The sequence below is a fragment of the Balaenoptera physalus genome (assembly GCF_965194825.1).
Source record: "Balaenoptera physalus genome assembly, chromosome: 1".
NCBI classification, from domain to species: Eukaryota; Metazoa; Chordata; class Mammalia; order Artiodactyla; family Balaenopteridae; genus Balaenoptera; species Balaenoptera physalus.
Genome location: NC_138882.1, coordinates 22677598 through 22705587, shown reverse-complemented (window position 1 = coordinate 22705587; position 27990 = coordinate 22677598). Strand labels below are relative to the sequence as shown.

General features: G+C 50.1%; 2 long non-coding RNA genes across 3 annotated transcripts in view; one reads left to right on the top strand and one right to left on the bottom strand.

Moving 5' to 3' along the window:
- The first annotated feature begins 4672 nt into the window (after window positions 1-4672).
- LOC309644556 overlaps window positions 4673-27990 on the top strand; it is a 49166-nt gene continuing 25848 nt past the window's right edge. For both annotated transcript variants that reach the window (XR_014254481.1, XR_014254482.1), the window contains exon 1: window positions 4673-9099. This is a non-coding gene — a long non-coding RNA (uncharacterized lncRNA). The remainder of the gene's footprint in view (window positions 9100-27990) is intronic.
- LOC309644570 overlaps window positions 17716-27990 on the bottom strand; it is a 12225-nt gene continuing 1950 nt past the window's right edge. The window contains exon 2 of the long non-coding RNA XR_014254496.1: window positions 17716-27320. This is a non-coding gene — a long non-coding RNA (uncharacterized lncRNA). The remainder of the gene's footprint in view (window positions 27321-27990) is intronic.

Genomic DNA, 27990 nt, shown 5'->3' with positions numbered 1-27990 from the left:
GTTAGTTATTTCGCATGGAGAAGAGCATACGCGGAGGAAAGGGGTGTCAGGTGTGATGCTGGTGTTGGGAAGAAAAGACAGTGTAGCCCTCACACTCTGGTCCCCGCCCCTACCCCGTGTCGGGAGCAGAAGTGCTGCCTTTTGGGGGACAGGGAGTGGAGGGCCTTCCCCTACAAGGGGACGGCTCGGAGAGAAGGGAAGAGAACCATGGTGTTATTTCTGCCCCTGAGTGTTCTTGGCTTTGGGACCACCCCGGGAGAGCACGAGGTGGACACCCCAGCTTTCTCTACAGAGGCACCCGGCACAACTGAGCCATGGCCCAGGGAGAAGCTGCTCTCCAGTGTCTTTTGGGCAGTGGTCATCGAAAAGGAGGAGGCGTGGGCCAGTGGTGCTGTGTGACACGCCACCTTCTCAAGACTGCTGAGTTACCTACTACTTGTCCCTCTGATTTGCAGCTTCTGGATTTTAAGTCTTTTTCCTAAAAAAATCCTTTGGGGAGCAGGGGCTGTATGGGAAATCTTTGTACCTTTCCCTCAATTCTTCTGTGAATCGAAAACTGCTCTCAGAAATTGTCTTAAAAAAACACACACACAACAGAAGAGCTCAGTGGAAATGAACGGCAGACCACACAACAGGGCAGAAAAGGGATTAAACCCGAACAGCGGCAAATTTAAAAAAATCCTTTCCTGTGGTTTTAGTGGGGTTTAAGGGAGGGAAAATTGTTAAAGGCATGTGTTCAATCCACTATCTTTACCCAGAAGCGTGCCTTCTGTTTGCTTTGAAGTCAGTAAGTTGAGGAAATCGTTCATTTCATCCAAGTTTTAAACTTTATTGGCACAAAACTGTTCATGCTTTTTCTTACAATGTTTAAGGTATTTGTAGTTATAACCTGTTTCATTCCTGTTGTATGTTATTTGTATTCTCTCTGTCCTTGATCAAGTCTTGTTTGAGTCTTATCTATTTTCTTGGTGTTTCAAAGTGTTGGCCTTTCCATGCTCCCTGTTTGTCCCATTTTAGATCAGGCTTGGCTTATCACCAGGATGGGACTCTTTTTGTTTGTTTCAAGCTCAGAGCTAGGACGCCAAAGTTGTCCCACTAAAGGATTGTGTGCTGACTTTTACGCAATCGTATTCTATTTCTGAGAATTTTTTCACACTGAGAATGAAGCTGACTCAACACTGTCCAATTAATCATGGAGGGAATATGTGGGGCTGGGGAAGTTTGGCCTTGAGCTGTACTTGTACGTGACATCTAACTAATGCTAAACGCCATGTTACTGGCGGAAAGAAAACTCCCTTTCACGGGCTCCACGGCGCTCAGAGAATAAAGAATTAGCGACCACAGATAGGATGTCAAAATAATGGTTATGTTTGATCATCTCACTCTTTGCAGAGAATTAAAAGCAATCATAGGTAGAATCAATGCCACTGTAAGTTTCCCACATCAGGGCTGTTTTAATATTTTAAGTGGATTTTAGTGCTGGTGATTTTTAAAACACATACACACGTCTCCTGCTGACTGCTTGTGGCAACCGAGAAATGAAGACCAGGGACAGGGTCCCTGCTGACATTTAATTCTCAGGACACTGCAGGTACCTTACTCCCAGAGACCTGCTTTCCTGACATGAATGTGTGTGTCTCTGCCTCTGGCGGTAATTTTTTCCCCACCGTCTCTAACATTTTATATATATGACAGTCACTTACAGGACGAGTTATTTATGTGACACTTTGCAAAGTGCTTTAAAAATACAATTGCTATTCAGTTATTCCTTACAACTCCCTTGTGATGGAGGTCATGTCTACACATCAAGCGTTAGAGGATCCGGAGGCTTAATGCTTCTTGCTTGAGTCCTATAAGAAGTCACAAGCAGGAACCCTGGCTGCCACCCCAGGGCTGCCCGGGGGCTCTGGGTATCTCTATTTGTGCTGGAAGTTTCCTCTGAAGGAGATAGTTCCAATTCAAATGGGAGACTTGTGGGGATGAGAAGGACCGTGAAAGCAGGGTAACTGGTGTCTGGCCAGGGCATGATGCTCAGGATAGCCAAGGACACTCATCCAGGAGCCCAGGAGCTTTGGAGCAGAAGAGTTCATCTCTATAGACAGTGACTTCCCTGAGGACACTCTTCCAGATTGGTCCACGTGGGCTCTTGTTCTCACTTAGATCATCACTGACTCTGCAGCATAACTGGGACATGGGCGGGTCCTGTCCAGGTACGCCCAGGGCGAGGTGGGAGGGAGGCGGGGCTGGTGTCCTTAGTCTCTGAAGGCCAAAGCTGCTCCCGCCAGGTGGTTGAAGCTGGGGGTGGGGACAGCAGCCCTCATGAAGGCAGGCCCGGGGAGGGTGGTTTGGAAGGAAGGGGCAGGAGGAAGGAGCCGGGACCTCACAGCAGCAGTTTTGTGGGGGTAAAGAAGAGACGGCTCCCAGCCAGTGGGGTGAGCAGGGGTGCGTCTGTGATTCCTCCAAGGAACCGTCCAGACTTTGGCTGTTGCTCCGAGTGGGGGGACTCATGGGTGGGGTCCCCTGCCTGCCTCATCCCCCCTCAACTGGCAGGCTCAGAGCTGTGTTGGGGAGAGAAGAACATCCGTGCTGTGATGATGTATAGCCTCCTGCTGCCCCCAGGAGCCCCGAGGCGGAGTGGGGAGAGGGGTAGGAAGGGGGACGCTCACGGAGATGTCCTGGTCCAGGAAGATCCGCCCCCCACCTGGCTCATCTCATTTGATGCTCGCGGCAGCTCTGTGCAGTCGACATAATTAACTCCATTTTACAGATGAAGAAACCAATATTCAAAGTGGTTATGCGGCTTGTCCAAGACTGTACAATTAATTAGGAGTGGAGAGTGGGCTCATTAGCCTCTCCAATGAGCCAAAGTGCCTGTGTGTCTCTCTCCGGGGCTTCTGTTTCCTTAGGTATAAGATGCATGCCTTTCCCTCCTTCTGCCTCGATGGTCTGCGCCCTCTGGGCTGCTCCAGCTCTCGCCACAGGGTCAGCTGGGGCTGAATCCGTGTCCAAGCTCCTCACTTACCATGATCTTTGGTGAAGTCTCGCTTTCCTCTGGTTTCCTGGAGGAAGCTGAGTGGACACAGAGAGAACGCCGGTAAGAGGCCACAGAGCTACTGAGATCAATGCGATTTTGTCACCGTGGCAAGTGGAAGAGGCTGTGACATTTTAGTTAGTCCGCATCTGCATCTTGAGGAAAGAGGGAGTGTCCAGCCCACAGGTCCCCGCTGGGGATGGGGACCTCTGCAGTCTGACACCTTTCGCCTCTGAACTACGGTTCTCTTCTCTTGAAAGCCATTTGGTTTTAGCTCCTCTAAGGGAGCCCTGCGTGACGCATTTGTTTTAACTCAAGAGTGCTGTCCTCAATTTCCCCGGGAATGTGAACAAAGCCCTTCTATTTCCTGATCTGAAGGCAGGCCTTCTGAGGTCACGCCCGGGACTGGCTCTCTCATCTTCTCAGGGACAATTATGCACCTGTCAGCAGCTCTTCTCCTGTGGGGTCTCTGGGCTTCCACTGTCTGGGCACATAGTCTCTTACAGGAGATGGGAGAACACGATAGTGACAAAACACAGAATGTTCCTTTACTTGTTTCCTTACCAGCCGCTTCCAGGACAGGAGGAAGGAAAATGGGGCTGGTTCTTGGTGCCTGTGAGGGAGGCTACTGAGCCTGGACATTGAGATTGATTGAGTGAGCACTGGTCCCAGCTGGCTCTTGGATATTTTATTTCTTAGCTTGTGTCTGCTGAGCACCTACTATGTGCAGAGCATTGAGCTATGGCTTCAGGAAAGAGCAGAGTTGGTTACTGGTTGCTGAACCAATAACATTTCCCAGCCTCCTCCTTCCTTTCTGGTCAAGCATACCACACATGAGACGCAGCTTTGATTACGGAGCCAGCAAGAAAAGTCTTCTAGGGAAAGATTGTCTCTCTGACAAAAAGAGAAATGGGAAGAGAGGTTGTCCTCCTTCTTTCTGATGTGATTGCATTAGAATGGGTGGCTGGCAGCCATCTTGCCACCTTGAGGGGACCAGGCAGACACTGAGGATGGCAGAGTGGAAAGGTGGAAGGCAGTAAGTCCTTGATGACTTCATTACACTGACTTAACCAACCCTAGACCTGGGAATATTCCCAGACTGCTTGATGTGTGAAATAATCAATGTCCTTATTGTTTCAGTTATTTTGACTGGGATATTCTGTTTTTGCAGCCGAAAGCATTCTAACCGATAAACACAGACAACAGAATCTTTCCCTTTAGGAGATTAGCATCCAAGGGAGATGGGCAATGCACCCATGAGGCCTCTGGAAAGCACTTACCAGCCCATGCCATACCCATAATGCATAGCTGGGTCTTTTTTTATAAAAAAGATGCATTCATAAAAACAATGTGTTACACAAATTGTAATTCTCCAGTGATTTCATAACTGCTTCTGAGATACTTCACCTAATTAATAATTGGTATTTAACTCACAATAGCTCTTAATACTGTAGAGTTTCTTTCCTCTGTTTTGACAAGTGGTAAATATCTGGAAATCCCTATTATTCAGGTGAAGTGTTTTATAAACAAGTTATCCTTTACCAAATGAGTATTAATTCTTTAATTTATCTCCTTTAATTGCAGATTTTGGAAATAAGGGTCGTAAAGAGAAGGGTCTCACCTGAATATCAGGCTGTATGATCACATCTATTATTCCCAAACAGAAGACTGGGGTAAAACATGGAATGATGTTCATGCCTTCATTATTCCAAGTGTTTATTGTATCCTAATCGTTACACGTGTAATGAGATGTTAAAAGGGTGCTTGTGGTTGAAGCTCGTGGGCCATACATGCATCATTCAAAGGAGTGGTGAGACTGTTTGCAGGATTTGCCGTGGAGCTCTCCAAAATCCAGTCACATGAGTCTCAAACTCTTCATTCCTAGTGAGGGCATCAAAGATTGGTGATGGAAAATTAGGAAGTGGATTCCAAGTGAGAACTCCTGCTGAGCCCAAGGCGGGGAGTCGTTCAACCGGCTCTAGCTCTCTTCTCTTTAAGAGTCTAGAGGCTGGTTCCCAAACTTGCTTGTTTGCAGAGTGGTTTAATTCTGCCAGTGAGATGCCCTGTAGCTAGATTTGGAAGCCACAGTAGCAGTCAGAGCCGTTCTTTCTCCTCCAGCATGGCGGCAGGTGCGTGTGCTCTGGCCAACATGAGTTTTCCCAGTGGATTCTCTGTTTGCCAGCCAGTCTCCTGCCTCAGGGCTATTGGGAAGCTGTGAAAAGCAGCAGTGGTTTCCATAGTTTTCAGACTCCAGGTAGCACAACAACTTCCTGATCTTTGGGATCACTGCCATGGTGATAAATGTGAAATTCTATGGTGGGCTAGAGAGGCACTCCTGAATCTCTCTCCTCTGGCCCTTCCAAGAATTTGACCAGCACCTGATTTCTGCAAAAGTTAGCCAACTGGGAAGTTAGAGAGGACAGTCTATCAGACTGCTCCCACTTCTGACACCAATTATAAGCTCAGGAGGTTCCAAAACCACCCTCAATTTTGATAATTCACTAGAAGTACTCACAGAAACTCACTTACATTGTTTTATTCACAAATGTGGTTTATTACAGGAAAAGGGTATAGATTAAAATCATCCAAGGGAAGAGAGGCATGCTGCAGAGCCCAGGAAACTTCCAAGTGTGGACTCTTCATTTTCTTCTCCCCATGGAGTCAGGATGCATTACTCTCCTGGCATGTGTGACAAAACACACAGAGTATTGCCGACAAGGGAAGTTTCACTCTTTCACCCTTTTTTCACTAAAATAACAAGTGGTTTCTATTTTCTTATCTGAAAACCATTACCAATAGAGGGCATGGAAAGTATATCCTCCTTCACCTCAAGTCAAGATGGAAGAGTTTTAAATACATCACCCAGAAAGGTCAATATGGATCTCCTTTAGTTTGGGGGACACAACGCTCCATGGTCTGAGTCCCCCTGAAAAATCTAGAAGGCAAGAGACAGGCTCACCAGCAGCTTTGTGAGGGGAGGAGCAAGGCAGAAGTTTCTGCCACACTGGGATTGGCCTGCTCTCCTGGCATCTGTCAGGTCAAAGGGTGCAGGGTGATGCCCATGGACCACTTTGGACCATGTGTGAGAGAGGGTTAGTGTGGGCCATCTTAGGACCTGTCCTAGAGGGTCACCTGAAGGGTCAGAGAGATACAGCTGAAAGGAGCTGGAGGGATCACTGATAGCTTAGAGGCTGAGGAAGGAGTAAGGAAACAACATGAATAGAGGTACTTTGACACAGGTCAAGGGAACTGATGGCAAGAGAGCCCCAGTTTTGAGGGTGTCTCCAGATGTGCCCTCATAAATGCACATGAGACAAGAATCTTCCCTCACTTAAGAGGAAGTTGGTGCTAGATCACCCAGCAGTGCCAGTCAAGGGAGAACTTTCTGCTCTCCACTCCTTGTTTCTCTTTCCCCCACCTCAGTCCAGTTCCAGTGGGTCTAAAGCTGGACAGGAGGAGTAGAAGCCCATGGTTGGGGAGCTAGAGAAGACCATGACCACATCCACCCAGCCAGCCTCGCTGCCTCCAAGGCATGAGATCTGGGAGTGGAGGGAAGGGTCTCCAGCTTGGATCAAGAGTGGAGTCTTGACTATTCCTCTGGGCTGGAATTTTAATTATTAAACCAAGACTTGTGATTGTGAGGACTGGAGAACTCTTGTATTATGCAGGAGTGACCAGGAGAGCCATGGGGCCTGCCATGGGAAAATGGGCTTCCAGGAATACGTTTGCATAAAACTGGGAGATAAAAATAGAGTTGCTCACTCCATGTAATGGTTACACAGATTTGCTCTCTCCTCTAAATGGTTACTTGACTGTGGGTGGAGGGTGTGTGTGTGTGTGTGTGTGTGTGTGTGTGTGTGTGTGTTTCATTTTCAAACCCCCAGAAGTTGTGCCTGGTACATTATAGCCATTCAATAAGTGTCTGGGGGATGAGTGACAGTTTCTTTGGGTTGCAAGGTACTATATCAACCAGCTATTGCCACAGTGACTCTGTTTAACAAAATACCCCAAGCTTACTGGCCCAAAACAAGGAGTATATATTTCTCGCTTATGGGTCTACAGGTTGGATGGGTTCAGCTGATCTCGGGTGCGTTTAGCTGGGCTTGACTGCAGACTGCGAGGTGGGTCCAGGTCTGCTTTACGTGTCTCTCCTCTTCCTTGAGACAGGGGCCACGCAGGCTGTGTTCTTCCCATGGTGACAGGCAGGTGTGCCAGAGGGCAAGCCCAGCTGTTCCCATTGACCAAAGCAAGTAACATGGACGTGCCGAAAGTCAAGGGGCAGTGAGGTGCACCCAGCTTACTGTGGAGGTCAATACGCTGGCAGGGATTGTGGGGGGAAGCGGGGGGAGGCGGGGGGGGGGCAGGCAGGGGCGGTGAGAGATTAGGGCCAGTAATTCAATCGGCTGCAGGTACCATGTACATTTTTTTGTCCACACTTAATCAAAGATAAGGGATGGCCTTGAGTCATTCACTTTTTGCGATCTGAGGTCTCAGCTGCAGGAGGGAGTGCTCGGGCCCCTGCTGGGAACTGATAGTCATTGAGGACAGTTGGCCTGGCCTTGGGAGCTCTGAGCTCTCGGCCTCGCCCTGCTGAGTGATCCAAAAGAGAAGTGACATGAGGCCCCCGAATTCTCTGGGCCGAGCCTCTTGATTACAAAATAAGAGGGCCTTGGTCCCTTCGGCTGAAACTAGTCCTGGTCAGGTCCCATGGGCATGACTCCTGTGCCCTAAGGAGGGTCCATATTTGGTGCAATGCTCTGATGTCACCATCTTGAAATACTGAATCATTTTTGGACAAGGCGCCCTACCTTTACATTTTGCACTGGACCCCGCAATTTATATAGCTGGACCTGCCCATGGGGATGCAGGTTTCCTGAAGATTCACTGATGTAATTCCATCCTTGGAGGGACTGCAGCTCACTCTGTGCTCATTTATTCAGCAATAATAACAAAGATTACGGCCACCAATTTATCCAGTGTCCTGAAGCACCAGGCATTATGCTAATAAGGGTTTTACGAACATCATTCCAATCTTCGTATCAGACTTGCAAGCTTTTCACGAAAATGAATGTCATTGTAACGTATAACTCATCCAAGATCACACAGCTGGGACTTGAGTCTAACTTCGTTTCTCTCCCATGCCTTTCCGCCAGATGATTTTGCTGTTATGTTCCACAAACTGGATGGAGATCTGGGGATGCAGTACATCTGGGGATAAAGTAGTACAGTCCCTACCCTCAAGGGGTTAAACATCTTATTAACAATAATTGCAAACACCTACATGGAACTTGCTGTGTGCAGACAGTGTTCTAAGCAATTTATACATATTAAGTCATTTAATCTATACAAAGGCAATCCATTGTTTTTAGCCCCATTTTATAGAGGGGAACACTGAGGTATAGAGGAGGTATCTCACTCATGGTCACATGGCTGGAAGGTGGCAGGGCCAGGTTTCAGGCTTAACCCCTTGCTGTACCTCCTCTCACCTTGGTGCAGCCAGGCTCCTCTCTGCTTTGGTGACGGGGGGAAAAACATAAATGAACTCTTCCCACCCTGGGTCAGATTCTGTGGATACAGTTGAGAACGTTGTGGGAGTGGAAGGGAGACAGGCCCTGGGCCCTGAGACCTGGGACTCTTTACCAGAGTGCTTGCACCTGGACAAACGTCTCCTCCAGCAACAAAATACAAAGAAACTAAAAATAACTGCAGGTATGCGCAGTTGGGGCAACTATAAGCAATAAGATACAAAAAGGCCACAAATCAACTGTCACTTCTGAGTGCCAGGAGCAAAAGCAGGGGACTGTGCATGATTCCTGCACACAGCACCGCCAAGGGGGTGGGCAGACCACCTAAGCTCCGCCTCCTGCCCAACCCAGGGACCTGCATCTGTCGTAACTCCGTCTAAAGAGCCAGCTGGCACCCTCCTCAGGGAGCGGGCGAGGGCACCTGTTACTTGTTTTTGTTCCCAGTACCGCCTTACCTGGATTTCTCGTCTGGACTCTTATCGATTTCTAGTGATTGAAGAGTCCAAGGACCTGGGTCGGTAACAGAAGGGAGACGGGAGGCAGGTGAGCACAGAGGCTGAGCCCCCGGTGTGACATAATGGGGGGGCTGTAAGGGGGTGGCCGTGGGACATAGGTGTTACCGGTTCACCCAGACACGAGGAAGCAGGCCCTGCACACACAGCAGGAGGGAAGCTACCCTGTGACTGGGGTTCAGAGCTGCCTGTTCCATGCACACCGACTGCTTGTTCTGTGTTTGGATCCGGGGGGATTTCTTTTCTCACCTCTCTTCCCAGCATATGGTCCGATTAGGCTGCTCCCTCACTTTTTTTTTTTTTTTAAATTAATGGCTACTTTATTTATTTTTGGCTGTGTTGGGTCTTCGTTTCGTGCGAGGGCTTTCTCTAGTTGCGGCAAGTGGGGGCCACTCTTCATCGCGGTGCGCGGGCCTCTCACTATCGCGGCCCCTCCCGTTGCGGGGCACAGGCTCCAGACGCGCAGGCTCAGTAGTTGTGGCTCACGGGCCCAGTTGCTCCGCAGCATGTGGGATCTTCCCAGACCAGGGCTCGAACCCGTGTCCCCTGCATTGGCAGGCAGATTCTCAACCACTGCGCCACCAGGGAAGCCCAGGCTGCTCCCTCTTGAAGGGAAATGTTTCCATCCACCCATCCTGGGTCTGTTGGTGCCATTTTTGCCTCCCCAGTAAAGCTAGCGGTGAGGAAAGGCTTAGCCGGGCAGAGCCGTCTCCAGACCTGCCCGCCACTGTGGCACTCCATGGGGGGACAGGCGTGTGTCACCACAACCCTACTCATTCCCACACAGCACCCACCTCACGCCAGGGACCGTGCTCGCGGAACGAGGTTTGTTCGAATAGCAGCTAACAGAGGCGCCACTGGGGCTACAGCTTATGAAACCATCCTCCCACATTCCAGATGTGGTTTGGGGGTAGTTCCACTGCCTCTGATCACCCTGAAGTAACTGAGGGGTGATGGGTGAATCTTTACTATTGTTTCCGCGATTACGGTCTACTGGGAGTGTGAAACAAGACCTTGAGGAGAGCCCGTAGGGTGAGTGAGAGCAGGTGAGGGAGGAAAGGGAAGCAGAGGCCAGGTGACAGAAAGGAGGAGCAGGGCAGAGAAGAGGGGAGGGTGGGAGAGACGGGGAGTGCAGGGACCAGGCTGTGGCTCCCTGCAGAGTTTGGGGCTGGACCGTGATGCCCAGAGGACGGGTGGGGTTCTCTTCAGCGGGGCTTTTTGAGAAAGATTACCCCCTGCGGTAAATATCTAGAGCAGTTCTGTGTTGCTGTGCAGCCCCAAGGCAGAGCCCCGAGACCCAGAGAGGCTGCTGGTTGTCGTTCCCATCAGGGCTGGGAGCTGGTCCTCCTGGATGGGCAGAAGCCCTCTCTTCCCCCAAATCTCTGACCACCCCTTGTCCTGGGTGCCATCTTCAGGCACCTTCATCTTGAGAAAGGGTGCCCAATGTCACATGGGCTCTTCCCTGCCCCCTGTGCAAGTCCCCAGTTCCTCTGATGGACGAGAGCTGTGTCTCTCCTTCCAGGTGGGCTGCCTCTCAGCCCAGAGCGTAGAGTGGGGCAGCCTCTAAGCGGAAAGGCAGAGAGACGCAATTGAAGTCATTTTCCCTCTGCTTCTGTATCTTATTTTTCCTTTGGGTAAAGATTGAGGCAAAGTCAATTAAATGGAAAAGTCAGTATGCTTGGGTTGAGAAATTAAACAGAAAGTCAGACTGTGTAAGGATTACGGTTCTTACAGGAATATTAATTCAACTTAATGGTGGAGTTTGGGCTGTGTCGTGGGTCTAGTAATTTGCAGGCCTGCAAGAGGACTGTATATTCATAATGGAATTTTCATCGTTTCTCGAAGGCATTCTTAATACAGTTTTATGAGCCGTCTTGCCCAGGTCACTATCGTAAATGAGAAGTTATTCCCAAAGGATCTTATTTGGGACAACAAATGGATAAAAGTATTGAATTTATTAACATCTAAATTAAAAAGTCTGAAAAATGGAGTTCTAATTAATCAGCTTGCAAACAGCTACCCCCAAGGGTAAGATAACAGACCCTTTAGCAACAGCTAGTGATTGGAGACATATTATTTTTCAAAACAATAATAATATTACCATAGCAGCTCCTATCTTAGGAGTTCAAAGCCATCCCGTAATCGTTAATTATTTAAAGACTTTCTAAAACGGAAGCAGATAATTGATGTTTTTTGGGGCTTTCTAATGTGGAAATGGGGCTAAGAGGGGAGGGTGAGTGCCTTTGTCTGGTTGTGGGGCTGGCTGTCAGAAAGAGGATCAGGAAGGTCAGGAGGTGGGTGCAGTTCTCTGAGCTTGCTCCGCCTCTGGCCTCACGCCCTCTGGCTTTCTGGTTCCTGCTCTGCACTTTGGGCCCAATCTCCTTCCCATCCAGCCACCCACCCCGTCCACCATCCTGTTCAACAGCCCCGAAGTGTGGCCCTGTCTTCACACCTGGGCCATCTTAGGTGTTCATCAGCCTCCCAGGACCTGTCCCTGGACCCCAGCTTCCCCAGGGGCCGCAGCACCAAGTGAGACGCATGCTCTGCTCAGAGCCTCCCTTCCACCGCGGGCTGCTGGGAAACTCAGCCTCCAGGCATCCCTGGTAGGGGCGCTGGTCTTTAGAGAGGCTTTCCCTTCTGCTCCTGTCTGGTTCATGGACTCTGCACTCTGACATCTGGTCTTCTGGGCTGCCTTCCCGGGGCCTAGTCCTTCCCCGAAGGGCATGGAGGTGGTCCGTCCCCTCTCCTGAGCTTTACTTGGAGCTAGAGGCAGTTCACTTACCATCAGGCAGACGGGAGTGTAAGATGTCAGAGGCCTCACTGACCTGTCTGCTTTGGAGCCCACTGGCAAAATCATCACGCTGGGTCCTAAGTCATTGACACATGCCACGGGAGGCCAGCGAGTGCTGGGAAATCAACGTCACACTTTCCCCAGGAGAATGATGGGGGGAAGCTGTGTCCCATAGAGATATAGGTCACAGAATGTCTTCATATTTGATACCTCGTCTCACTGGCACCCAACCCCTGTAAGGTAGGGAGAGGCAGGCAAGACTAGTTCTATTTTACAGATAGGGAAGGAAGCTAGTATTTTTTGAGTAAGATTGTTTTGGACAATTGGGCAATTTATATATGTTATCCTATTATGTTAGGTAAGGTTTTTTTTTCTTTTTATTTTATATTATTTATTTATTTAAAGAAAAGTGATGGGACTTCCCTGGTGATCCAGTGGTTAAGACTCCAAACTTCCTATGCAAGGGCCGTGGGTTCGATTCCTGGTCGGGAAACTAAGATCCCACCTGCTTTCTTAGTGCCCATTCATCTTCTCCTTCATTCATTCAGTTGCTGTGTGAACTTGCTGCATCACTTAGCTCTTTCATGGTTTCCTTATCTTCGAAATGGCTACCTCATAGTGTTGCTATGGGGTTAAATGGGATAATGTGTTTATACCATTTAGACAATGCCTGACACATATTCAGTGCTCAGTGAGAGTCAGCAATCATTGACATTATTATTATCATTGGTATTATTATTATTATTTTTAAAAATTATTTATTTATTTATTTTTGTCTGTGTTGGGTCTTCGTTTCTGTGCGAGGGCTTTCTACAGTTGCGGCAAGCAGGGGCCACTCTTCATCACGGTGCACAGGCCTCTCACTATTGCGGCCTCTCTTGTTGCGGAGCAGAGGCTCCAGATGCGCAGGCTCAGTAGTTGTGGCTCACGGGCCTAGTTGCTCCGCGGCATGTGGGATCTTCCCAGACCAGGGCTCGAACCCGTGTCCCCTGCATTGGCAAGCAGATTCTCAACCACTGCGCCACCAGGGAAACCCCTATCATTGGTATTATTAACAACTTCCCTGAACCTCCATTTTCTCAGCTGTCAGATGTGCATGAACATACTCAGGGATGTCGAGGGAGTGAGAGAGAATATGAATAAGGTACTTAGAACAGCATTTGGCTAAAGTTGAGTACGGCCAACCCTCTGTATCTGCAGGTTCTCCACTGGCAGATTCAACCAACGGCAGATCGAAAATACTGGAGAGAAAAAAGTTCCAGAAAGTTCCAAAAAGCAAAACTTGAATTTTCTGCTTGGATCATCTATTTATGTAGCATTTATGTTGTATTAGGTATTATAAGTAATCTAGAGATGATTTAAAGTATGCGGGAGGATGTGTAGGTTTTATGCAAATACCACACCATTTTATATAAGGGACTTGAGCATCTGTGGATTTTGGTATCTGTGGGGTTCCTGGAACCAGTCCCCCGCAGATACCAAGGAATGACAAATATCAGACACAGGACCCTGGTGAGCTGCCTGTAATGGGTGATGGAAGGGAAAGGAAAGGGAGTTTGGGTTCTCATTCATTAATTCATTCACTCACTCATTCGTTCTAAAACTAATTGTTGAGGACCAATATGCTTCAATCTCCCTAGAGTCCCTTGGGCCAGCCAGTGTCTCTCAAGAGGTTCCAGGCATGAGAAACAAAGCTGGAACCTGAATTTGCCAATGGAAAGGACTAGGCAGGCAGAAAATCCAGTTCAGGGGCTGACAACATTTCCATCCTCCCCCTCAGGGAACTGGATACCCCACGCCCCTTGATTTACTTACTTTCCACCAAAAAAGGAGCCGTGGTAGACTTTTCACGTAAAAAGGAGAGCGATATAATGACCCATTATATTCCCCCCGAAGTATCAACCCGTGGATCAAGTCAGGATCATGCGGGGCAGGGTGATGGGAAAGGGGGGCGGTCTGGGGACAAATGTGACGCTGAGAGGACAGAGGCCTAACGGGCTCCCACCCCGACTTTCCCTCTGGCTTCCCCACAGGTCCCTCTCCTCTTTGCCTCCCTAAATACTTCCCTTTCCCCCCAGTTCACCTCCTCCCTCTCCTGTGATGACTTCTTGAACTTACCTTGCCCATACTTGATCTTTCCTTTCTTTGGAATGTTATTTCAATTGGACTTAGAGCTACATCCTCTAAGGCAATGGCTCCAATGGTTCAATGCCTACTGATCTTATTTCCCCAATTAGGTTATAAGCTCCAAGTGGGCAGGACTGTGTCCTAAACCCCTTGGTACACTCACAGCATTGGCCCAAGGAAAAATCACCGTGGCCTCTGGAATCTCATCTTTATTCCACTGCCCACATCAGGCACCTGGTTATCCAGTCCCACAAGCCCAAACGAGCCAGGACACTGGCACCTCTCTGTTCCAGATCATTCTTGTTCTTCCTGTAGTTGACCTAGAAAAATCCTACCCATCCTTGAAGGCTGAGCACAAATGTCACATGGTCATTTCAGAGAGTATGCTTCAGGCAGAGTTAATTCCTTCCTTCACGTTGATACCATAGCACATCTTCTGTTCTTAAAATGACCCACTTCCTGGCTTGTTGGAGGAGTTAGATGCAGGTGGCTATGAAGCCTCATATGCCAGGCCCAGTGGGTATTCTCATGGACCCCCAGCACCTCCCTGCTTTGGTACAGAACACTGTGTAAGTTCTTTTATAGCTCTCGTTTCTTGTTTCACTATTTCTGTCAAGCCATCACCTTACAGAGATGCTGCGAAGACAAATGAGATAATATGTAAAAGTGCCTTAAGCTCCAGAAGATGGACTATATTATTACAGCTGGAAAGCTGTCTACTGGGGAAATCAAACTTGATGAGGGTGAATAGGGAAGGGAGGGAGGGATAGAAATAGAGGAAGACAGAGACAGAGAGATACAGGGAGAAGGAGGCACACAGAGAGAGAGACAGGGAGAGAAAGAGACAGAGAGACAGAGAGAGGACACACAGACTAGCGTGTCTACTGGACTGGGAGACCCGGAGGGGCGTCTGTCTGGTCTCCACAAGGCAGCGGGGTGTTATGTTTACTGAAAAACAAAACACCCCCAAAACCATTTGAATTTGGTTTCTGCTAGGTGTTCACAGAAGTTCCATCCCTGTCTCAGGGGACAGTATATTTTAGTGAGTTAAGGGCTTTGAATTCAGCCAGACCTGAGCAGGGCCCTGCCCCCGACTTCCCAGCGGTGAGGATGTGGTCAAGGGACGCCCTGCGTGTGGGTTTCCTCGCAGTCAGTAACAAGGGTGCACACCCCCAGCCTCCAGGGTGGCGTGAGGATGAGGGGGCGTGTGCAGTGCTCACAGACGTGCAATAAATGCACGACAACCGCCTCGCCCCTCATTTCTCCACCCCTGCTCCCCTTCCCCCCACCGTCCCTAGGGTTGGACTTGTAGCCAGGGGAGTCAGGCTAAAGTCAGCAGTTTCAGAAGGAGAGATCACATCCTTCCCCCGTGGTCCTGAAAGTCACACACCAGGACCCCCCTGGGAAAGGAAGATACACAACAGGAGCCGTGAGGAAGGTTCCGGGGCGTCAGGGTGTAACCCTTCTCTCTTCCCTGCCCAACTTCAGAACCAGCTGAGAGATGGTCGAGAGAGACAGACAGACAGACAGAGAGAAAGAGCAGGGCCTAGGACGTGACGCAGGGCAGGAGGCTTCTCGTCTCCAGAAGCGTCCATTGCTATCCTTTGGATGTCTGGGTCAGAGCATCACTTGAAATCCCCATGGGGACACAATTATGGATATAAGTAGTTGAGGCCTCCATCGCAGGAGGGCTCGGAGGATACATCCTGTTCTCAAGCTGTGTGGGTGGGTGTTTACCCGTAGGCAGTGACCCTGGTCTCCCTGGAAACCACATGCCGCAGAAACAAAGGCACACTGCTCGGCATCATTCACGGCCACCCTCTGTCCCTCTCTCATGGCGGAGGGGGGATGAGGGTGGAGGGCACCCAGGACACGTTCTTCGTTGTATGGGGAATTTGTCCCCCATGCCCACCTGGCCCCAAGAGAGCTTTCATTTTCTTGCCAAGTCGGTCTTAGTAATAATGTGGCGAATTCTTAAAGGGGCAACCATGTGGACCATCAAGACCTCAGTCTGTCTTTCCCTTAGCTTGTAGTCTGTCAGCAAGACCCCAGACAAATGAGGAGCGGGGTGGAGAGAACGTGAGAGGTCTGCCTGGATCTTCCCCCTTACCTGGAAGCCTACTCCTCGGCCCCCAATTCCCTTCAAGTACTCTCCCCAACTCCTTCAACACACCCCTACCCTGACTGGCTCCCTCACCCGAATCCCCACCACACAGGGCTGAACCTGCCCGTTCACCTCTCGGGCTTCCCGCTGGGATCCAGGGCAGGACAGAGGCTCTCGCTCATCCTTGCATCCCCAGTGCCCTGGTGCAGCCCCGGAAATGCTTGTTCGTTGATTGACTATCAGAGCCCGCCTGGCCCGGACCTACCCATGGGCGGCACTCTCAGTGGTCCTTGCAGAGAATCAGGAAGCCGAGCCCCCAGAGCCTCTCCTTTTCACCCCGCAGCATATCCGCCTTGTTTCATCTGAAACGTGGGAGGTGTGGAAGGGTTTCCCGATGCTCTCCTGGGGCGCAGGGCTTGTGTTCCCCTCCCCACTTGTTGCTCTGTCCCGGCGCCCCACCCTGCACTGCACACGCCCTGGGGAGGCAGGCCTGGCCCAGCACCTGGTTCAGGTGCTGCCTCTCAAGGCCTTTGGGAGCTTGGGGCCAGGCCCCTTCAACCTTTCCGGCACAGTGAGCATCAAAGCTACCTTTGTCTTTGGCTGATTGTAGTGGTCTTTTGTTTTTGTTTTTAATTGTGGAAAAACGTACATAACCTAAAATTTATTATCTTAACCATTTTTAAGGGTACAGTTCAGTGGCATTAAATGCATTCACATTGTTGTACAACTATCACCACCATCCATCCGCAGAACTCTTTCACGTCCCACACTGAAACCCTGTACCCATTAAACGACGCCTCACTCTCCCCTCCCCCAGTCCCTGCAGCCACCATTCTATTTTCTGTGTCTGTGAACTTGGCAGTTGATCGTTTTCATGGAACAAAACCACTGAAGTGTGGTACGAACCTGGAGGAGGCACCGACCGCCTGGCACCACCTGGAGACTTCTGATACCCAGTCGTGCTCTGCTTAAGACGTAGGCTTGAATTTGACACTTCTTCTCTTGTGGGTCACAGACCCCCAAAGTCCATTTGACTCTAAACCTGTGCTCAAAACTCTAAGGAATGCATTTTGAATGGGGGCATTTCAGGAACCTTGGTTGGGGAGGGCAGGGGCTTTGGGACAAGCTGTGAGTTTAGAAAGTTGAGATTTTTGGCGTCTCTCAAATCATACTTGATTGCCTATTCATAAGATCAGCTTTGTGCCCGGTCATCCAGGTTTCCAGACTTTCTGTTCCTTCTTGCTGACAGCTTATTTATTACAAAGGAATGTTCCTGGTTACTTGGAACAATCAGAGCTCTGTATCCACAAGAGAGCTGCCATGGGTAGTATTTCACCGACCCCTCGCACTGGGGGCTGTGAGCTGTGTACAAACTCAGCTTCTCTGCTTGAATTACCTCCTCTGGGCCTGGTGGGGTGAGCTCAGCTCAGGGCAGGCGGTGCATTTTAGTGCCGTCATAGCCTGAGGCCGTGGCTCTGCAGCCGTGGCTCTGCAGCCGTGGCTCTGCAGCCGTGGGTTGGCCCTACCAGCACTGGCTCTGGCAGGAATAGTAATCACGCTCGCTCCCTTCTCGTAAGATCCTGCCGTATGCCAGGCACTGTTTGACCCGCATAATCTCACAACTGTTTTAGAGAGGGTTGACCAGACGCAGATTTGAGATGAGGATTCTTAGGCAGGTGACTTAATGAGTGGGCACTATCGTAGATGTGAGGGAAGCAAGGATGGGGCAGGGGAAGAGGGGAAACCGGGGGGCGGTCTTGCTGGAGTGTAACCGCAGCCTGATACCACAGAAGTTCTGACATCGCAGAGTTGCTGCTTGAAGGCAAGGGCTTTGTTCTCCTCAATCTGTTTTTCAGATTGACTCTCCCCAACCCCGGGTGGGGAGTAGGGGTATAACCTCGAAGGAATCTCTGGGTGAGGAGGTGGCTGAAGGGGGACAGAGAAGGGTACAGCTGGAAGCTGATAGCAGCCCAGCTTCGGAAGGAGGGGCAGGGTGAGTCTCCAACAGCATCCTCTAGAACAACCTTCTGAGGTGTGTACTAAGACTAATCCCCATGTTACAGAGGAAAACTGAGGCCCAGAGAGGGCAAGCGACTGGCCCAAGCACATCCTTCCAGTAAACGGTAGAGGCAGGACCTGGACCAGGTATGCCCACCCCAGAGTCACCCACCCACTGGCTCTTATGCAGACTCCGATTCCTTCCAGGAGCTCTGGCTGATCCCACGAGCACTTTTGTCTGCCTGGCTCTGGCTTTCCCACTGCGTGAATGGCAGATAAGCCCCAGATCTCGGGGGCTTAACGCAAAAGGAGTTTCTGTTTTGCTCACGTGAAGTGCAGCTGGCAGTGGCGGGAGGGGGAGTCGAGTCCCATTCAGGGCCTGGGCTGAGGGTAACGCTGCCATCCTGCAAGGACAGCTCCCCGGAAGCCCCAAGGAAGTGGAGGGTCCTGCAGGAGGCTGGTAGGGGCCAGGCCTGGAAGCCATGAACCCCACTTCGACCACATTCTGTAGGTCAGAGCCCAGCCACAGGCCCCTCCAAGACGCTCGGGAGACTGGGAAAGGGAGACCCCGCCTACACAGATGCTTCCCAGCCTCGACTCCGCGGAGTAGAGTAGAACCGCAAGTAGGGGTCACAGCCTCTGACACGGCCACCTGTGCCACTTCCTTGGTCCTAGGGGTCAGCTCAGGCCCCTAGGACCAAGGGGCCTGAGCCTTTTTTTTTTTTTTCTTTTGTGTGAAAAAAAGAACCATCCAAAATTTATTCTCCAACAGACAGCATCAACAGGTAAAAACTACAGGGATTTCTTCATAGATCATACATTCACAAGGCATTACTAGCTTAACAAGTGAGAAAGCCTCTGGTATATTTTCTGTAACAATATCCACTTCACAGTGTAAACAGGTACTATTATTGTGTTCTCTTACAATTCCAGAAGGAAAGGCACAACTTGGCAAAACAAAAAAAAATTTTTGGGGCGTCCTAAAGTCAGGTGCAATTACCAAGAGACAGACTTGAGAACAGTCGCAATCGACTTCTCCACATAGAGGGGCAAAGACTTCACCCGGAAATGTGGGTCTTTCTTTCTCCTTCCTTGTTAAATCCTCAAGAGTAACGCCTCATCGTCTGCTTAATATCACATATACAAAAGGGGGATTAAGAAAAAAAGAATCACAACAACATCTTGAACTTCCAGCGGCTCCCACCAATACGTTAACTCTTAGGTTTACGACAGGGCCTAGGAACACTTCAGCGGTCATCAAATAAGAAAATAGAGACTATAGCTACAAAAATAACACATGAATGAGGTAGATAAATTAAAGCTTTCACATCCAGGACTTGCCTGTTCCAACTTGGTAGCCTTCATGCAATACTCAGAAAAAAAATTCTTCATAATTACTTGGCATAAGTCACAATCAAGGAACTTCTGGTACAAATTAGTATAAGAAGTTATTAGTATATAATAAGAAAACATGCCCTTCCAGTGAGTTTGTTTCTTCAAGAACGGACACCCAGCTCTTCAGAGTAGGCACCGGTGAACTAAATTAAGTCACCTGAGATTCCCTGCTCAGGTGCTCACCTCTCCTGGTTTTAGGAAGAAGAAGGGCATCTGGAAGGCATAGGGAGGACCTTGGCACTCTTGGGGCTCCACCTGAACTGTATTTAAATAAGCAGCAACACACACACTGACTCTCTAAGGACTAAAATCCGTCCACTTGAGGACATTCTACTTCAGGTTCCAAGGTTGAAAAAAAATTTGGAATTCTACAACCTTGGTTTAAAAAAAAAAAAAAAGTACATTCAAAAAAGAAAAGAAAAATGGGTGTAGGGTTGGGAGAATACAAAACAGGTCCCTAAACAGATGACAGACATTGTCCATTTACCCGCATACAGTCACCGCAGAAGTAAGTATACACTACCCACCCCCACCAACCCCCAAACAGGCAAAACAGTTGTATTCTATCCCTTCTCTCTGTCCCCTCCTCCAGGAGGCTGGATGTCCTTTAACTAGCAGATGCCTGGGACGTATCTTCAGGACTGTTTCTCAGGTGGCACCTGGTTCTGCCTTTGTGTACCGTTTCACCCCTGGAGGTGGGTGGGTGTGGGTGGAGGTGAGGATGAGGCAGTTGGGATCTGCGAAGCCTGGCTGGAGTCAGCATGGGCACTTTTTCAAAGAAGCCAGGTTTAGAGCCAGACAGAGTGAAGACAACAGACTTGGAGAAGGAATTCTAAAATCCTATCCTAAACAGAGTCTGCATCTCAGGAATCCAACTGAAGTCCTTGGACCTATTCAGTCCCTCAAAAACTGTATCCTAAGCCAGAGCCAGGTAATATGGAGGTTAGACCTCAGTCCTCTGTCCCATGGAACTCAGAGTCCAGTGGAAGGGAAAGAGGATCGGCACACAGGAATATCCCAGGAGGACCAGCTTCATGATAAGAGGAGGAACCTGGGGCTTTGGGAGCCCCTGACTGAGACTGGGGGACTCTGGGAAGGCTTCCCAGAAGAGGTGAGGCTGAGTTTGATCTTGAGGGGTGACTAGGAGTCATCCAGCAGGGTTCTGAGGGGTGGTGGGCTGGAGCTGGGTGCCATGCCCAGGCCTGGGAGCAATATGCCTGCTCAGAAGGAATCAGGTGACCCATGAGGGCCCTGAAGGTGCCAGGGGCTTGGGCTTGACCCTGAAGGCCATGGGGGATCACTAAAAGGTGACTTGGAGGAGAATCATAACCAGGTGTGTGTGTTCTGCGTGCCAGGTGGAGAATGGGGAGGAGGGCATTACATTCATCCAAGTGAGAAATAAAGACCTGAATGGAGGCAGTGGCTATAGGGACAGAGTGTCAGGGTTGGGCTGCAGAGATATTTAGGGTAGAATGGTGGGTTGGAGGTGACTGGAGGGGAGGAATCAGGATGGCATCCGGTTTTCTGGGGTTAGGAGCTGGAGAATGGGACCATTCACTGAGAGGTGCTGAGGCCATAGACCTTGGTGTTCCAACAGGATCTTAGAAGCCAAGTGTATGTGTTACTTGCTCGGGCTGCTGTAGCAAAATGCCATGGGCTGGATGGCGTAAACAGCAGACATTTATTTCTCACAGTCTGGAGGCTAGAAGTCCAAAATCAAGGTGCCAGCATGGTCAGCTTCTGGTGAGAGCTCTCTCCTTGGGTTGCAGATGGCCGCCATCCTGCTGTGTGCTCATATGACCTCTTCCCTGTGTGTGTGAGCATGAACATGGGGGGAGAGAGCGAAAACAAGCTCTCTGATACCTTTTCTTATAAGGGCACGAATCCCATCATGAGGACCCCACCCTCATGAGCTCATCTAAATGTAATACCTTCCAAAGACCCATGTCCAAATACCTAACATTGGAGGGTAGGGCCTCCTCATATGAATTTGAGGGAAGGGGACACAGACATTCAGTCCATAACACGAAGTGACCTTAGGCAAGCCATTAAGCTTCCAATGCTTCAGTTACTCATCTGCCAGGTGCCTTCCTCCAGGGTAATGTGAGGATCAAATAAAAAATATGTGTGAAAGTGTTTTGAAAATCACAAGGAGTTTTGCAGATTTAAGGCGTTAATTCAGGGAGAAGGGGCCACAGGAGAGACCATGACGTTGACCTGCCAAGAAGTCGCTGGAGATGCCTGGCTGGGGGTGCTATCAGGCTATTCTGGAGCCAATCCTGGTCTCAGAGCTCCCCAAAGAAACTTCTACCCTGCTGGGGCCTGAGCTCGGAGGCCCCACTGGGGTGTGGGTCATTTGAACTGTTCTAGCACTGTGGGCACATCCCACTGAATGCTTCTGGGTGGAAGGTGAGATGACCTTTTTTCTTTTTCTTTCTTTCTTTCTTTTTGTAATAAATTGGAAACTGTTTTCTCCCCTTTTCTTTTTTCTTTTTCTTTTTTCTCTTTTGGCCATGCCACATAGCATGCAAGATCTTAGTTCCCCGACCAGGGATCAAACCCGTGCCCCCTGCAGTGGAAGCATGGAGTCTTTTTTTAAAATTAATTAATTAATTAATTTGGCTGCATTGGGTCTTTGTTGCTGCGCGAGGGCTTTCTCTAGTTGCGGTGCGTGGGGGCTACTCTTCGTTATGGTGCGCGGGCTTCTCATTGCAGTGGCTTCTCTTGTTGCGGAGCACGGGGTCTAGGTGCAGGGGCTTCAGTAGTTGTGGCACATGGGCTCAGTAGTTGTGGCGCATGGGTTTAGCTGCTCCACAGCATGTGGGATCTTCCTGGACCAGGGATCAAACCCGTGTTCCCTGCATTCACAGGTGGATTCGTAACCACTGCACCACCAGGGAAGTCCAGAAGCGTGGAGTCTTAACCACCAGACCTCCAGGGAAGTCCCGAGATGACTTTTTTGTCATAACCTCCATGGCCTTCATGGGCCCCAGAGACTGGTCAGTGAGTGGGCTGTAAAGGCAGCCATATGATGGCCTTGGCAACGAGCCACAGCCTTCGGACTGCCAGGAGAACCTCCCAGGGCTCACGGACCCTTTTACCTCAGCATTGCTTTGGGTATTTTCCTCCCTTGTCTTTGGGAAGCAGCTGTTTGCAGAGGCCCATGGAGCTTTCTCCTTTGCTCTGCAAAAAATGTTAAGCAAACATTTAAGGAATAAGGGCTTTATAATGATGAGAGTAAACACTGAGGAATACCAGCTATTATGGAATATAAGTGTTTAAAAAAAAGAGGAAAGGAAAAATAAATGACAAAGTGCTGCTTGTCTCAAGCAGGCCTCCTACTGACTTGCAGCTGTGTGAGGCAGGGTGGGGGACCAGCCTTTCCCATGCTTCACGTTTCAGGCTGCAGCTCCCGCAGACAGCTCCTAAGAGGCTCAATGCCCAAGTGTGTTCAGGTAAAATGGGCATTTCCTCCTCCTGGAGAAAGGAGGAGAGTAGAACAGATGGGATACCGAGGCCAGAGGACCAGCTCGGCTGTGCTCTGAACTGTGGGGCACCCCCCCACCCTGAGGAAAAGATGGACAGGAAGAGGCCAAGGAAAGGGAGGCTGGGTAGCCCTGGGGATGGTGGCAGAGACTTCACCACCAAATGGAAAGCCCAGACAGGTGCCAGGGGCTGTCCCAGGTCTGGGGGCTCCCATTCCTCCCCACATCCCCAACCCACTCCCATGCCACTCACCCCACGCCTGCTAAGCCTAAAGGAAGGCCTTTTTCTGAGTTCTCATCTGGGGGATCATTCAGTTTTCCTCTGAGAAGCAATGCCTCAACCTCTCTCTGGGGGCATAACATAGTGGTTGGACAGCAAGGGTCAAATCCTAGTCCTGACACTTGTTGGCTATTGGCGACAGTTACCTTCCCTGAGCCTTGGCTTCCCAATCTGTAAAGTGGGCTAATAAAGAACCTACCTCATTGGGGGACTTCCCTGGTGGTGCAGAGGTTAAGGGTCTGCCTGCCAATGCAGGGGACACGGGTTCGAGCCCTGGTCCGGGAAGATCTCATATGCTGCGGAGCAACTAAGCCCGTGCATCACAACTACTGAGCCCGCGAGCCACAACTAGTGAGCCCACTTGCCTAGAGTCCGTGCTCTGCAATAAGAGAAGACACCACAATGAGAAGCCCGCGCACCGCAATGAAGAGTAGCCCCCGCTCGCCACATCTAAAGAAAGCCCGCGTGCAGCAACAAAGACCTAACACAGCCAAAAATAAATAATAAATAAATCAATTAAAAAAAAAATAGAACCTACCTCATCGGGTTGTTGTGAGGACTGGATGAGGTGGAGCTTGGACAGGGCTGGGCCTGGGGTGCAGAACACGCTGAGAGAGTGTCACCACTCTTATCCCTGTCTCCTCTCCCCTCCCAAGCTGGGATCCAGCAGTGGCCTTGGTGACAGCTGAGGTACACATTCTTAGAGAGTCGACTTGCCAGGCTCACCCCAAAGTGATCCTCCCTGGGTCCTCAGTTGGGTTTGGCCTCCTTCCAAACTGCTTGCCTAGCACGCCCTAAGACGTGGGAAGATTAATGGCTTCCAGGGGGTCTCTTTACCTCCCACTGGAAGCCACTATCTCTTTCTAGAATGGCTTTAGAAAAGATGTGTCTCATTAAATTCAGACATTTGGAAACCATTTGCTGCACCCCAGACCTCTCCAGATGGGCCAGGCAGCCAGCGAATGAGCTGGGGAGTGAGGACCCACATTAGGAAAACACAGGGGAGGTTGCTGTGTCTGACATCGCTTACAGTTCAAGAAGGTCTGGTGAACTTCTTGCTCTGAATGAGCTAAAGGTGTCGGGAATTCCAGGGCCTTTGATCCTCAGTGGGTTCTTTGAAGGAGTTGAGCCTGGGGGGCTTAACTTGGGAGGCGGGGGGTCATGGTGGAACTTATTGAGGCGATTTTTCAAAACCTACGTCTTCTCCCAGCCCCGACCAGGGCATCTGGGAACCTATCGGGGAGGGGTTGTGTTGATACAGCTCGTACACATCCTGCCTCTGGCTGAGGGCCACACGTGTGGACTCAGGAATAGAGAATAAACAGCGTGTGCTAGTGACCTCCCAGTGTGGCTGCAGCTGCTAGACCACGAAGCTGGAAAGTGGACCCCACCTTTGTGTAATTTCTTTCTTTCATTCAGTGAATGTATTTGAGTTTCTACTACGTACAGTGTAGTTACCAGGCTCAAAGAATACAAAGATATGTAAAGCATAAAATGTCCTTATCGTCATTGAACTTACATTCTCTTTTCTGTTTTTTTTAAAGATTTATTGATTGATTGATTGCTATGTTGGGTCTTTGTTTCTGTGCGAGGGCTTTCTCTAGCTGCAGCAAGTGGGGGCCGCTCTTCATCGTGGTGCGCGGGCCTCTCACTATCGCGGCCCCTCTTGTTGCGGAGCACAGGCTCCAGACGAACAGGCTCAGTAATTGTGGCTCACGGGCCCAGCCGCTCCGCGGCATGTGGGATCTTCCCAGACCAGGGCTCGAACCCGTGTCCCCTGCATTGGCAGGCAGACTCTCAACCACTGCGCCACCAGGGAAGCCCCTGTTTTTTTAATTGAGGTATTATGTAAGTTTCAGGTATATAACAAAGTGATTCAAAATTTTTAAAGGTTATACTCCATCTATAGTTATTATAAAATACTGGCTATATTCCCTGTGTTGCGCAATATATCCTTGTAGCTTACTTACTTTATAGACAGCAGTTTGTACCTCATAATCCCCTACCCCTATCTTCTCCCTCCCCCGCTTCCCTCTCCCCACCAATAACCACTAGTTTCTTCTCTGTATCTGTTTCTTTTTTGTTATATTCACTAGTTTGTTTTCTATGTGTAATTTATTTATTTATTCCGTTTTCACATTGTTATTGGGGGCCACTGAGGACGGTGTGCTCACACTTCCTCCTTCCACTCCAAGCTGGGCCTTGGTGTCCTGGGGGTAACTGGGCACGTTCCCATCATCTCGGAGGAGCTCTGGGTGGCTGTAGGGTGTGGCCTGGTTGACCAAGACATTGTACATGGTGTAGGGGCCGAGTGTGGGCAGAATTATAGCGAGGCCCAAATGGTGAAGGATGGGACAGTTCCGGCTCCTCGGCCCAGGCATTCTTGATGAAGGCAGTGAGTTTCACAGCCATCTTGGTCTCCACATCTGTGTAATTCATACCTGACAAATTCCTTCACAGACATCACCTCACTTGACATCCAAGGTTACACTCTGGTAGTCAAGGCTGCCGTATCTCCATTTTACAAATGAGAAAGTTGAGGCCCAGGTAGGACAGGTGCACACAGCAAAGAAAGGATAAGCCAGAGTAAGAATCCAGCTCTTCTGACCCACACAGCTGTGGTCATCCCAGTCTAGATCATGCTGAGGGTGACCAGTGGAGCTGGGCCATCATCCAAGTGTAGGTGGGACACTTTTTTTTTTTTGGCCACGCCATGCAGCATATGGGATGTGGGATCTTAGTTCCCTGACCAGGGATAGAAACTGTGCCCCCTGCAGTGGAAGCATGGAGTCATAACCACTGGACCGCCAGGGAAGTCCCTAGGTGGGACACTTTTAAATGTGCATTTCCAAAGCATTTCTTCTATCCCTTTGTCAAACAGACCTTGAAAGGACACCAGTTGCTTTGTGTGCTGTCATTTTGTGCTGCGTTGTCATGATTCTCTTAGTATGGTTCTGGAATTAAATAGCAAAGTCTCTCAGAGTTCCCCTGCTTGCCATGCATGGGTACTTTTCAACTGTCAAGAAATGAGAGGAAGCTTCTCGATTCTCTTGGAAAGTTCTGGACAGAAAAATAAATGTTCAGACACATCCTAAGAGTCTAGTGGGAAAAACTTAAAGCCAGTTCATAATCAGGGTTCAGACATAGAGAACGATCTGATAGAATGGGTTCCCCAAAGTTGGGCGACGTGGAAGATGGAGTGAGCCTTTGGTGAGGAAGTCACAGTGGCCGTAGCAAAGGTCCAGCAGCGTGGATCAGCCTTAGCAGCAGGGCCCGAGATGTGTGTACACATTCCAGATATGGCCTGAGGCTGGCCTGACCACGCCCCCCCCCCCAAGACCCTGTGATCCAGGAAGGTGACCGGCTGGGGCATCAATGAGAGAGCCGTCACTTGAAACCCAGCAACCCTTCTGCAGGAGCTGGCCAGGAGAAGGGCAAGGATGGAAATTTTCTGCTGGCCAGAGGTGGGGTGGAAGAGGGTGAGATGGTCAGAAGTGGCCCAGGCATTGCGCATGAGTAGGCATGGCTAGAAGCCCATGGGCAGCTCAGTAGGAGACTGCACAGAACAGAAGGAGGGTTGGACCGGAGATAGAGGCAGTGGTTCCATCATATGTGAAACCTTCTCCCCTGCCCACTCTGCCAGGGGCTTCTAGAGGGAATGACTGGAGAGTTCATCTGCTGCCCCAAACACTGGAATCTCTGCTCATCAAACAAATGGTGGGTTTGGTCAGTGCTACAGATGTGACATTGACAGACGCCAGCGGGTAAGACCTGGAGGCATCTGAGTTATGTTCATTTGAGGGAGGTGTTGCAAATTCAGGCTGTTTCAGCTGCTAGGACCCCGTCTGTCTGCATAGGTTGGTGAAGCCCAGGGAAAGTGGAGCTGCAGATAAGGAAGGTGGTTCCACTGGGAAGCTATTTGCTGAGCTCACTGTAGTGAATGCCAGCTGCCTCCTTCAGACACCCCTCCAGGACAGAGTCTCCCATTCTCCCAACACCTTCTGGCTCACAGCTCAGTCCTCTCTGGGAATTGTCTACAGCCAAGACCACATCCTCTTCCTGGGCAGCCCCGCTGGGGAGAGAGATGAGTGGTCACTGAGGGGGTAGGAAGGCCTGACCCCCTCTCTCTAACGGGAACAACTCTGAAGGGCTTCCCAGCGGCACAGCTCCCCGCAGGATTGCCGGATGCCTCTGCGGGGTGGCATCGAGGCTCACCTGCTCCCTCTGCCCAGCCCTGCCTCTCGCACTCGCCCAACAAAGGTGTTGGCCCCAAGAGCACTGCCCAGGAAAACTCCTGCTTGCTAAGCTTGGCCTCAGAGTCTCCTTTCGGGCTCCTGAGCTAGGACAGCCCAGCCCCGTTGTGTCTCCATCACTGCACTACCTCCTAAGTGGGAGGAAAGTTGGTGATCAGAGCCAGAGGGCCGCCGCCAACCTTGGGACCCTCATATATGAGCCCTGCCCTGAGTACTCTTCCAGAGCCTTGGCGATGTGTCCAAAGAACGGGGCGGGGGGAGCCCTGGCCAGAGAGTGTTGCGGTTGCCAGGAGCCTGAGTTCTGTGCGTCTTCAGCCCCATGCGGAGTCTTAGGAAACACAGAAAAAGCAGAGTCTAGTTTGACTTGCAGACATTTGGGGCTGTTTATTGACCTCGATGGACTTGCACCATGGGAACAAGTCTCACCGAGGCCTTGCTTGGAACCAGAGAGCATTTTTTATCAAGATTTGTATATAGGTCAGCCCCCTG